The sequence below is a fragment of the Numida meleagris genome, chromosome 12, assembly GCF_002078875.1.
Source record: "Numida meleagris isolate 19003 breed g44 Domestic line chromosome 12, NumMel1.0, whole genome shotgun sequence".
Classification (NCBI taxonomy): domain Eukaryota; kingdom Metazoa; phylum Chordata; class Aves; order Galliformes; family Numididae; genus Numida; species Numida meleagris.
In genome coordinates this window covers 1,563,765-1,575,222 of record NC_034420.1, presented here as the reverse complement: position 1 = coordinate 1,575,222, position 11,458 = coordinate 1,563,765, and the positions used below count along the sequence as shown (strand labels likewise).

Sequence of the window (11,458 nt, the reverse complement as noted above, 5' to 3'; positions counted from 1 at the left end):
CAGGGACCTCAGCCGCTCCTCACACACCGTGCCCTCACACCCTTCCCCATCTCTGCAGCCCCCCTCTGGACTCTCTCATAGCTTTATGTCCTTCTTATGTGGTGGCACCCAAACCTGCACCCAGTGCTGGAGGTGAGGCCGCACAGCACAGAGCGGGACAACCGCTTCCCTCACCCAGCAGTGCTGGGCCCGATGCACCTCAGAATACGGTTGTCCCTTCTGGCTGCCAGGGCGCACTGTGGCTCAGATGCACGTTGCCACCACCTGGGCTGCCCCATCCCAAGTGCAGAACCCAGCACTTGCTCTTCTTCATGCAGATGGGGACCACCTTCAAATTTGTCCAGATCTTGGTGCAAGGCCTCTCTACCCTCAACGGAGTCAACACTCCTCCCAGCTTAGCATCATCCACAAATGTACTTCATACAACTTCCAGATCCTTACTGGAATCAACAGCGAAAACATTAAAGAGAAATGGCCTTAAAATGGAGCCCCACCGAATCCCACTGGTGACAAGTAGGGCAACTGTCAGGCCATAGCCTCCCCGTGCACAACACAGCCATGTTTTGGTTGCCATGGGACATTCTTAGGGTCACATCATCATGGCCTAATGATGCCACAAGCCTCCTCCCTGCCAACCACTATAACTACGGGGACCCTGACAACAGAACACCAGTCACTGACCGACTTCTGCTTGGAAAGCATGCATTTGAGACACAGAGCTCATTACCTAGACCCATCCCTTCCAGTGTAGGAGCTTTGGTGGAGGAGGATGAATCCTCCTCCACCAAAGAAGGGTCGGCTTCTAGCAAGCAGCAGTGAGCCTGAGCCAATGGATATAGACCCACCAGAGAGCAATGTCGAGCCCATGGAGGTGGACATACCTCCAGAGGATGAATCAGTGGAAGTGGATCCACCTCCACCAGGCCCGGGCAAGCACTATAACATCATGCTTGCCTGGAGACGTCACTGTATCTGTTGGCGGCACAGCAGGGACTCCCGATTTCCATCTCGGCATTGAAGAGTCACCATCTGCCAGAGAGTCCCTGGGCCAGCTGCTGCTCTCTAGAACCCCTTCTTCCCTATCCCCCATCCTCATCTTTCCCTAAGACCTCTCACCTCTTCTTTCCCGAGCTCTGAGGAAAAGGGCAGGACTGTGACTGGTGTCCTCTAAGTTGTCCTGCATCGGGACAGCAGGAGTCCAGTGGATGGCCCCGAGCTCCCCGTGGCCTCCAGGCAAGTCCCAAGGAAGTGGGCAACGCTGGAACTGGTGTCCTCTATGCCTCTGCACAATGGGAGGAGTACATTGGACAGCTTCATCCGAGCTCCCTGCAGCCACCAGGTGAGTCCTAAAGCAGAGGGCAGGACTGGGACTGGTGTCCTCTAACGTGTTGGGCTGGGACAAGATGAGTCCAGTGGATGGCCCTGAACTCCCTGCGGCCTTGAAGTGAGTCCTGAAGAGGAGGGCAGGACTGGGACTGGTGTCCTCTCAGCTGCTTTGTCGGGAGGAAAGGAGGAAATGGGAGGAATCCAGCAGATGGCACGGAGCTCCCTGAAGCCTCCAAGCAGCTCCAGAGAAGGTACAGAGGCAGCTTCCACTGGAGAAGCATTAGACTTTGGTTTGGATAGGAAGAAGGACTCAGGTTCAGTCCATTCCAGTCGCTCCGTTAGGACTTTTGTTTCAAACCTGGACAATAAGCAATTCAAAAGGACAATACAAAATAATGATAATAAAAACCTCAAGTTCTTTTCTAAGTAAGCGCCTCTCCATTTTCGGTACTTTCGAGTCTGCCCTGGGCCTCTCCCCAAAGGGAACGACTCTGCCCCGCGGGGTGAGGCCCAGCCCAGGCCTCAGCGCTGGGGAGGGGCTCGGGCACGCCGCAGCCCGGCAGGCTGCGGGCACGGGCTTTGCTCGGCGCTGGGCATAAAGGGCCGCGGAGGGACAGAGGGCCGCGGAGGTGACCCGTTGTCTCGCTGCAGGGCGGCCCCGAGGTACGGGAAAGGCCTCGGCAGCCCCGGCGCTCAGGGCGGGCCCGGCGGTTGGCGCGGAAGGGCCATCGGAACGGCCTCGGCCCGGCACGGGGCCGCGGCCTCCACCTCCCCAGCGGCCACTGCAACCGCAGGAACCGGCGCGGCCGTCCGGGCAGAGCTCCCCATGCAAGTGCGGCCGGGCCTCGGACTGCGGGTGGGTGCGGCTCTGTCAGTGCCTGAGGAGTGTTTCAAGGTGCTGCGCGCCCTAGGTCCTGTGGCTTGCTAGGGATTGCCTTGGGGCTTGCTTGGCAATAACCAAATCTCCTTGAGCAGTAGGAACTGGGAGCTTGGCTGCACCTCGAGTGTTGTGCTCAGTGTTGTGCCCCTCAGTACAAGAAGGACATTGAGACCCTGGAGCATGTTCAGAGAAGGGCGCAGAGCTGTGAGAGGTCTGCAGCACAGTCCTATGGGAGCAGCTGAGGGAACGGCGGCTGTTCAGTCTGGAGAAGAGGAGGCTCAGGGGAGACCTTATCACTCCCTGCAGTTCCCTGAAAGGAGGCTGTAGTGCGAGGGGGATCAGCCTCTGTAACCGGGGGACAGCAATAGGATGAGATGCGATGACCTCACGTTGTGCCAGGGGAGGCTCAGATTAGATATTAGGGAACAGTTATTCTCAGAAAGAGTGGTGATGCACTGGCACAGGATGCCCGGGGAGGTGGTGGAATCACCATCCCTGGAGGTGTTCAGGAACCGTGGAGATGTGGCACTGAGGGGCATGGTTAGTGGGCCTGGTGGCAATTAGTGATTCTAGTGGTCTTTTTCAACCTTAACGATGCTGTCACTCTTTGATCTGAGTGCTCATGCTGCCAGGGTTAAGAAACCCCAGGATTCACGAAGCTGTTGTGATCTGCAGCTTGGTGCAGTGAGTCCGACAGGCACCATCTTCATGGATAAACACCATCACAGAAGCAATTACTTCTTTTGACCACTGTTGACATTTTCCATGACTCAACCAGAAGGAGAACAATAAAGTGCAAGTCCACCCAGTCCTGTATTTACTTAAAAGCCTTTTAAGAACCCATTTCATGTACTTACGCACCAAATTTCTGAGGGAAGAAAATGATTTTTTTTTTTTTAATGGATTATACTAACAGGGAAAAGTACCAAAAACAGTTGACAGTGCCAGAACCCTGTAATCCCACCACAGAAGCTGTGATGCGTTAGCACCGCTCCTGACGTCTCATGCAGCAGAGCAGGCTCCGTGTGAGGAGGATGTGGGAGAAGGGCGCATATCCATCAGCTCTCAGCCCCAATTCATACCCATAGGCTGGCTTCATGCCTTCCTGGTGAATGGAATGCTGAGCAAAGCCTGAAAATGAAGCTGCCTGAGGTTGCAGCGAGCTTTGCTTTCCCCCTCACAAGCTGAGTCAGAGCACTGCAGAGCAGCCCTGTGCTGAAGATCAAGAGGAAAAAGGAAACAGGATGGTGAGCAGGTCAGAGTGCAACAGCCAGTAGCTCTGCTCCCAGTATAAGTATTTTGGGTCCTTCTCTGGTCCCTTGGTGAAAACACCCATGGTACTAGCTGAGCCCTTCTGCCTCTGAGCCCACCATGACCTAGATACCAGCAGAGCTCCCACCTGCCATGACTTCTGCAGGACTGGCAGCACCCAGACCTTCCCAAACTGATCTGCACATCCCACAGACAGAGGAAGGTGAGGGGCTGCCATTTGTGATAGCAGAGTTTGGGTGTACATTTCCTTGGTATATCTAATTTGGGGGATTCAAGAAGAGTTATTCCTGAAGCTGTGCTTCAGCTGTGTTTCATCCTGTGGTTTGGGGTATCATGGAGAACTGTTATTTCTTCTGCTCGTTGCAAAATTTGGTCTTGGGGTTTGCTGTTTGATTTGGGTTTGCTTTTGTTTCTTCTAAAGCATCACTGAGCAGCCAGATGTTTGGATGAGCCTTGGATGGGACGATGCATCTTGCTGCCAAGCCTAGGGTTAACCTGGTCGCCAGGTTTGGAGTCAAAGAGGAGGTTTCCCTAAGTCAAGGACCACAGGGATGCCTTCACCTTCCTCTGACACATGGCTTTTTGTGGTGGTATTTGGTATTTTAGACTTGGAGTTAAGTACATTAAAGTATGTTGGAGGATTAGCTGTGGCTTTTGAAGCTCCGGGATGTTCTTCTGAACCCCTGGATTTAATTTCTATTTCAGAGTTGTTGAGCTCAGTGTCCCCACGCAGTCTGCACCACCCACCAGGCATGCAGCATAGTGTGGGGCTTTGAGAGGGACCAAGAAAGTCACTCCAGTGGTTACCCTCACTGGTTAACATTTACTGGGGACACAGACTGCATGGGGGGTCACTCAGCAGGTGTATTAGAGTAACGTTACATTATTCCCCGATTATTAGCTGAATCTTTTACCATCTCTCCTACTGTTTTCTGTAGGATCTCCATTCAGCAAAATGACTTCAGCAGTCTGGTTCTGCTCTTTGTTTTGATGGAGCATTCCCTTTTTCCCACCCTCTACTGCGCTCTCAGCACTGCGCATTGTTTCAGCACGTGTTATCAGGCCACAAGTTCCCCAGGAGCTGCTCCAATATGCTTGGAAGCGCATTGCACAGCATCTCATATTCAAATGCATTTGATTCAATAATTTAATTTAATAACCACCATAGTTAGTTTATAATGAAAACTATTTCATTATCTCTAAACTCACAATAGGCAGTCCTGCTTTTTATTTTTAAAACGACTGAGGAGAAATATTTCTGGAACATATTTGACTTTTCAATATCACCACCATCAGTTTTATCATGCCCACTCAGTAGTGGGCCTTATCCAGCCCTGGATCCCTTTTAACTCCTTAAATCAGATTACTTTTAGTCCTGATGCAATTTCTTTTTCCCTTTTGTTCTTTACTTTCCTAACAACAGACTTTCAAATAACATAATAGCTCAGCTTAAAAGGTAAAAAAAAAAAAAAACCCAGATAATTGGTGTTATACTAATTATTCTCTACCCTTCTTTGTATGTGCACGTGTAGATAGGAGGCTACCAGCCCCTGCCTGTCACTTCCATTTGAAGGAACATCTTTACCGATATGATGTAGCGGTGTTATGCATGTACATATATCACTCCTGCACTTACTGACAAGGCACTGGCAGCCATCCAGCTGCCAGCCCGATCAATAGGAGCTTATTGAGTTACACGGGGAACCTGGAGAGGGGCAGGCAGTGGTTGCAGTGCCGGCACACACTCCTGCACTGAGCTGTTACTCCTGTTGAACAGGGTTGGGGTCGGGCTTCCACGTTGCTCTAACACCTCTAGCAAATTCATTTTTGATTTTTTATTATTTTGGAAAGCAGAAACATGGGTTCTTGGTATTTAATTCAAGATGCAAGACAAAATCCCTGGGATCAAGCGCATTCCTCTGCTGTTATCTCATCTGCCTTGCCCATAGCCAGCTTTGTCCTGGGAAAGCAGTGCAGCTTCTCCCCCATCCTCAGCCCCTCTCTTTGCCCCAGTAAAAGCAAGGGGAACCTGCTGGGGGCCTGGCGCATCCCTCTCCACCATCCTCACCAACAGAAGATACTCCATGACCAGGCTCCACCTCTCCCCCAAAACCCGGAGGAAAGTGATGCTCCAGCCACCAATCCAAGCAGGTGCTGGGCTGAGGGCAGCTTTTAAAGGCTGCAGATGTGCAGCAGCTGAGGGCACTCAAGGGGTCAGCCCTATCAGCTCCTCCTTTCCAGTGGGGCTCTGCCAGCACAGCATTGGTCCTGGTGGAGCTCCTGAGCCTGCTTGTCCCATGAAAGCCCTCGCACAGGGGGAGCCACCCAGGTGGCTGGAGAGGAGACAGTGAGGGGGGGGAACTGTATAGAGAGGCTGGGGGAGGACATACAGAGGGGTCACATGGAAGTGGAGGAGGTGGGAGTGCAGAGAGAAGCAAGTATGCATGCTGGGGTTGGTGGGTACTTTCTGCATTCATCACAGCATGGGGGGGCAGACGCTTTGTAAATTCTGTCTGGACCTGGATGAGCTGCCTACTGGAGCTCTTTGTCCTGCCTGTCTGTGCCCGAGTGGTGCAGAGGGATAGTGGAGCTGTGCTGCTGATAGGAGATGCAGATGCTGGGGAAGGCCGGGCGGGCTGCGGGAGCCGTGCTGGGGGCTGGACCAGACCTGAGCGCTGATCCCTCCCTCCCCAGTGCTTCCCCCCTTTCCCCACCCTCCCTTCCTTCCCTGCCCTCCGGATTCACGGCTATAATCAAATCATAACTTTTATTAAATTTGAGATTACTTTTTAATGGAATCAATTTCTTGCGCGGTGCTTTTCCCTTCTGCCCCGCGGCTCAGCCACGCTCTGCAATTCTGTAGTGTTGCTCCGGCTTTTATCCCCACAGCCGCCCTAATGACGAACGTGTCCCAACCTTCTCAGCCCTCATGGCTTCTCCCTTTTCTCTACTGCCCCAAATGGATTAAACTTTGTGGTTTTATATAACTTTCTGCTCTTCTTCCCCGCCTCCCCTTCTGCTTTTTCTTTCCTCTTTCTTCCTGCAACACCTACGGATTGTATTATATCCTCTGATGCAAAAAGGCCTATTCTGCTTTCACTTGTAACCATAGACTGACAACAAGAAAAATAACAGCGGCAGTTTTTATTTGGTTCTCCTCCTGCTGACATTCTTGAAAAGGAATGTAAGATTCTAACTTCGGATCCCAATGAATGTTCTGTTTCTGACGGGTTTCTGCATTTTCTAAGTCCTCATTCAGGAACAGCAGGTCAAACTGCCTCCTTGTTGCACCAAGACCTGGCTCTGGTCCTGGTGTCTTTATCACAAAACCTTTCTCCCAGTTTCTGATATCTGATTTCCAAAAAGATGGATTTTGGTCTGATCTGAAGGCACATGCTGGTGGGCTTTGTATGGTCTGTTTTGTAATTTCATTGTTTTTCTTCGGGAATTTAAATTTAATTCCTCCAAATCAAATAGAGATGCACTATGTGGAGTGAATTCTTCAGATGAAGGCTGAGCAGCGGGTTCTGAGCACTATGGGGTGCCTGGAGGGTGCCAGCTCTGGCTCCTCCATGCCCAGCTCTGCTGCCATCCTGTGCTTGGGGCACAGCTCCTGGGGCATGTTGTCAGGCACAGACCACCCAGAAAATGGTTCAATCCAATATTTTGCTTCCATTGGCCTGTTTGAGCTTCATGTCCCACCAGGACCCCAGTATTAGTCCTGGAACAAAACGCTATGTTCATGGTGCACCAGTTATTCAAAGTGACTCTAAGAGCTGATGTAGCCGTTAAGAAATGATAACGGCATTTTCCTCCAAGCATGGCACTCACTTTCCATAGGATCATTAAGGTTGGGAAAGACCTCTGAGATCAGCTAGTCCGACCACCCTCCTATCACCAATATTGCGCACTAACCGCATCCCTCAGTGCCGCGGTTCTTGAACACCTCCAGGGACGGTGACCCCACCACCTCCCTGGGCAGCCTGTGCCCATGCCTTACTGCTCTTTCTGAGACCATTCCTTCTCATTCTGTTGCTTTTGGTTTTAGAAAGAGCATAGGAGTCCACTCACTGATTCAGTTTCTGGTGTGTCTGCTCTTGCTATCTCCCTGAACGCACTGAGCATAGCTCCCACGGCCACGCTTCCACCGGGAGCAGGTGCTCTGTGCTTAATGCATCTCCGTAAGCATTCACAGCACTTAACTTCTTCCTTAGTGATATCAAATGCCTCTTTTCATTCAGGATTTGATGGCGATTTTATATATTGTTCTTTACATCCTTCCTAGGATAGGAAGCTCTTTCTCCAAACTGGAGAAATATCTCATGAAGCTCTAAGTCTGGAGCTATTCAGGTAACTTTCTTCTTCCTCCTTCTTTCAAAGCCCTGTTTTATTTTCCAGCCAAGTCCATTCTGTGTGTATCAGTGCCTGTGAATAAAAGGGTGTTATTCTTTGAGATTCGTTTGAAATGCTCTTCCATGGTCATTTATGAAAGCATAAAAATAGATTCAGTCCTGAAGCATGAGACACATCACCGAAAGCTATATATATATATATGAATAGATATTTTTGTGTGTAGTCTTCTAAGGACTGTGCTCCCTTTTTTGGCTATGCACACGGGGTTTATTCCTGCAAAGGGTGAAGTTCTTTTCAGTTTCACACAAATCACCAAGACTGAGGGAACTGCAGTTCTGCCATAATTCTGCCTGTAATTAATAAATCATCTGAAGAGAAAAGAGTAACAGGTACACTTTGAGGTCCAACAGGAGGCTTTCAAGTATTGAAGTCTTTAAAAATTAAAAAAAAAAAAAAGAGTCCATTTTGGTGTCCACTACCAGCTCCTATACTTCTGTTGCTTATGAGGAAGCTCAGGTCTTGTAGGTGGGAGCCCTCCCGCGGCACTGGTGGATAAGACCTGTGGTGTGGGAGCGGGATATGGCCCCAGTGTCACTAAGCTCAGGGACGGGCATGTCTTCTTTTCCCATCCACAGGTTTTGTGGTGTCACACTGCTTTCTTCATGCACTGTTAGAATGGCCAGGCTGGAGTATGGCATTTCAAACACGGACTTTCAGGCTCCTTTTTAAGCCTCAGGTTGCAATAGATAATTAGCTCTTTCTGTTACACTCCTCCATCAAGAACATAAATGCTGGCTGCTTCTACCCAATTTTATTAAGTTCAAGAAGATCGTTTCCCACAAAAACAACCTTGTCGTTATGCGTGCACCATGCTGACCTGTGACACATCTCCAACTCGCCGTGCCCTTTCCTTCCAGCTGCTGCCTGTCTCCCTGCCTATTGTATTGGATTGATGAACGCCTGCCCCCTGCTCGTTCAGAAATACATCACATGAGGATCTGGGGCTATCTGGCCCTGGTGTTACCTTCATAGGGAACAGCTCATGCTTTCTGCCCTGCTCATCACAGCGTGCCCCGATTGCTCCCACATCTCATGGGATATGGCTGGCACAGGCTTCTCTCAGGCTTGGACGTGCTTGGGACATCCAAGGGCCAGCAGCCCCTTCTGCACCCCCAGGCATGGGATGACCTGGCGAATGTCTCACCAAATGTCCTCTGGGGCTTATTTCCCACTGAACCGGGAACACAAGTGCTGTCCTTCAATCTCCAGAGGAAGCACATATTTCAGTGGCACTTCCAAGACGACAGCATGTCCTTCTCTAAAGCCATCATAGTGTGACACCCCAATCTGCAGACAAACATTATGCAAAGGTCTCTTTTTACGGCTGTATTCAGAAATGTGTCTTGAGCTTCATTAGGACACGGACATAAAACGTCACTGCAGCTTCAGAGATTTGCATCTTTTCATCAGAGGGACAGGATTGTTTCCCAGTTTATGGCTGGTTTCATTCCTGTTCCTTTTGGAATCCCTGTCTTGTGGTCAGAGGACTTCACCAGTGGCCCAGATCTGGGATTTGACAGGCTGCTCTGTCTCCTTCTCCATAGTCCATATGCTATCCACACCTCTTGTGAAGCTGCATGCGGAAGAGAAGAGAGGAAAAATAATGGTAAAAACCAAGCAGAGTCAACCCCACGTTGGTCCCAGGCTCCATGGCACCTTTGGGCACTTAATATCGTCCCCAATGAGGTCCTAGCTCACTTCTCGTTAGCTGGTCCTTGAGCAGATTGCTCTAAGGTCTGGTGGGAAAGATGATGCTTCCAACATCGCTTGGTCTGCTCAGGAGACACCATGGCCACTGTTGAAGTCTTCATCCCTTTTAAACCACAAATGCACCTAGTACACTCCATGCAGAAAGAAAGCATAAAAGTTTTCTAATACATGAATCTGCCCTGCCTAGGATTCCGTGAATTTCAACCTAACGAGCATGGTGTCTGCATTGCCCTGTCCAAAGCCCCATGTCCTCCCAGGATGGCAGATCCAGGTGTTGCAGAGCAAGTGGGATCATGGGTTGACATTATGGACAACATTCCTCCATCCAACGATGCAATGCACTTGTGGCTCCATTTCTTTGAAATCTGAAAAGCAGAGGAAGTAAATACAGCGCTTAATTGGAAGAAAGCACCAGAGGAATACTAAGTGAGTTATTTGGTTTGACATAGTACAGTGTGTACCTGACTTCATTACTCTGCTGACATATATAGCGCTCAGAGGCATTTTGCTAATTATCAGCATCATTTATTTATTTATTTGTTCATTGCCACCTTAACCACGGTGAGGTGTGCGCGGGGCTTGTAGGGAGAGGCTCGCGGTACAGTATTTACATAGGAAGCTGCTACTGCTTTCCAATTGTTAGTGAAAGGAAAGTAGTCATAAAACCCCACTCTTTTTTTTTTTTTTTTAATCCTGAAAATGAACATTTGTAATCGCTGCTCGACTGAGAAGCATCGTTGCCCGTTCCTGCAGACTCTGCTGAAAACAAAACGCGGGAAATTTCGCCCTCGAAAACATTTTGCGAAATATAATGATGAACTTGAACGCACAAAAATCAATATTTTTTGCATCCTTGGCAGCAAATGCCTTGCTAAAATTTCTCTGTGGGTCTGGAAGGGCCATTTTGTGGTGAGAAAGGAAAGGTCAGCCCCTTGGATTTCCCTGAGCAGATGCTAGCCTCCTAATGAAAAGCCCGGATAGCAACAAACACGCACTGAAGTGGTTTACGAACGGCTCACATACAAAGTTAGTAATTAAAAATTTGGAAAAAAATGCACCCAAAAACCTAAAAACAGATGTCTTCCAGAACTTCGTGGGGAACGGACAAGCTTTCTGGCTGGTGAGTCACCGAGCCATATCCCTGCCGCGGTTACTCCGCAGCCTGTGTGTGAGCCTGGCACATCGGGACCCCTGTGCTTCGTTGTCTTGGCTCTGGCTAGCAGAGCAGCTTCCCATGTGGTTGGCTGTGAAACTCTGCGGTGTCTGCCCCCAGATCCTGGAGCAGCAGGGGACACAGAATCATAGAGTAACAGAACCATGAAGGTTGGAAACGATCAAGATCATCTAGTCCAACCGTCCACCTGCCACCAATGTTGCCTGCTAAGCCATGTACCAAAATACCATCTGCACAGGGAATTGGGGCCGACTCCCCAGCTGTGGGTTTGGCTCCTCAGCTGTGCTGGGGGACAGTGGTGTGTCCTATCAGGGGGACTGGTGGTGCCTGGGCTGCCAGAATGCCTGAGCCACTTCCACAGCTCGGTTTGCCCACTCCTGCTCAGCGTGATGGATGGAGTTATTACAGCTGCGCAATCTTATCCTGCCCCCCAGCAAAACTCGGCTGGGAATCGAATGTTGGTGGGGAAGGCTGGCAAAGCACAGGGAGCGGTGATCACATTTGTCTTGCAGGGAGAGGGAGAATTGAGGGCTGCAGTAAGCAGCATTCAGTAGGCAGGAGCTGGGTCACAGCCCAGCAGCTCCCCTCCTGCTGCCTTCCTCCAGAGGGAGTCCACTTGCTTCCATCAGATGGGACACTCCGGTGACATGGAGTGGCAGCCTGGGCTCTCCTCCCATCTTCTC

General features: G+C 50.2%; 1 long non-coding RNA gene across 4 annotated transcripts in view; it reads right to left on the bottom strand.

Annotated features, from left to right (window-relative positions):
• LOC110405585 overlaps positions 1-1,103 on the bottom strand; it is a 34,819-nt gene extending 33,716 nt beyond the window's left edge. For all 4 annotated transcript variants that reach the window (XR_002442999.1, XR_002443000.1, XR_002443001.1 and 1 more), the window contains exon 1: positions 495-1,103. This is a non-coding gene — a long non-coding RNA (uncharacterized LOC110405585). The remainder of the gene's footprint in view (positions 1-494) is intronic.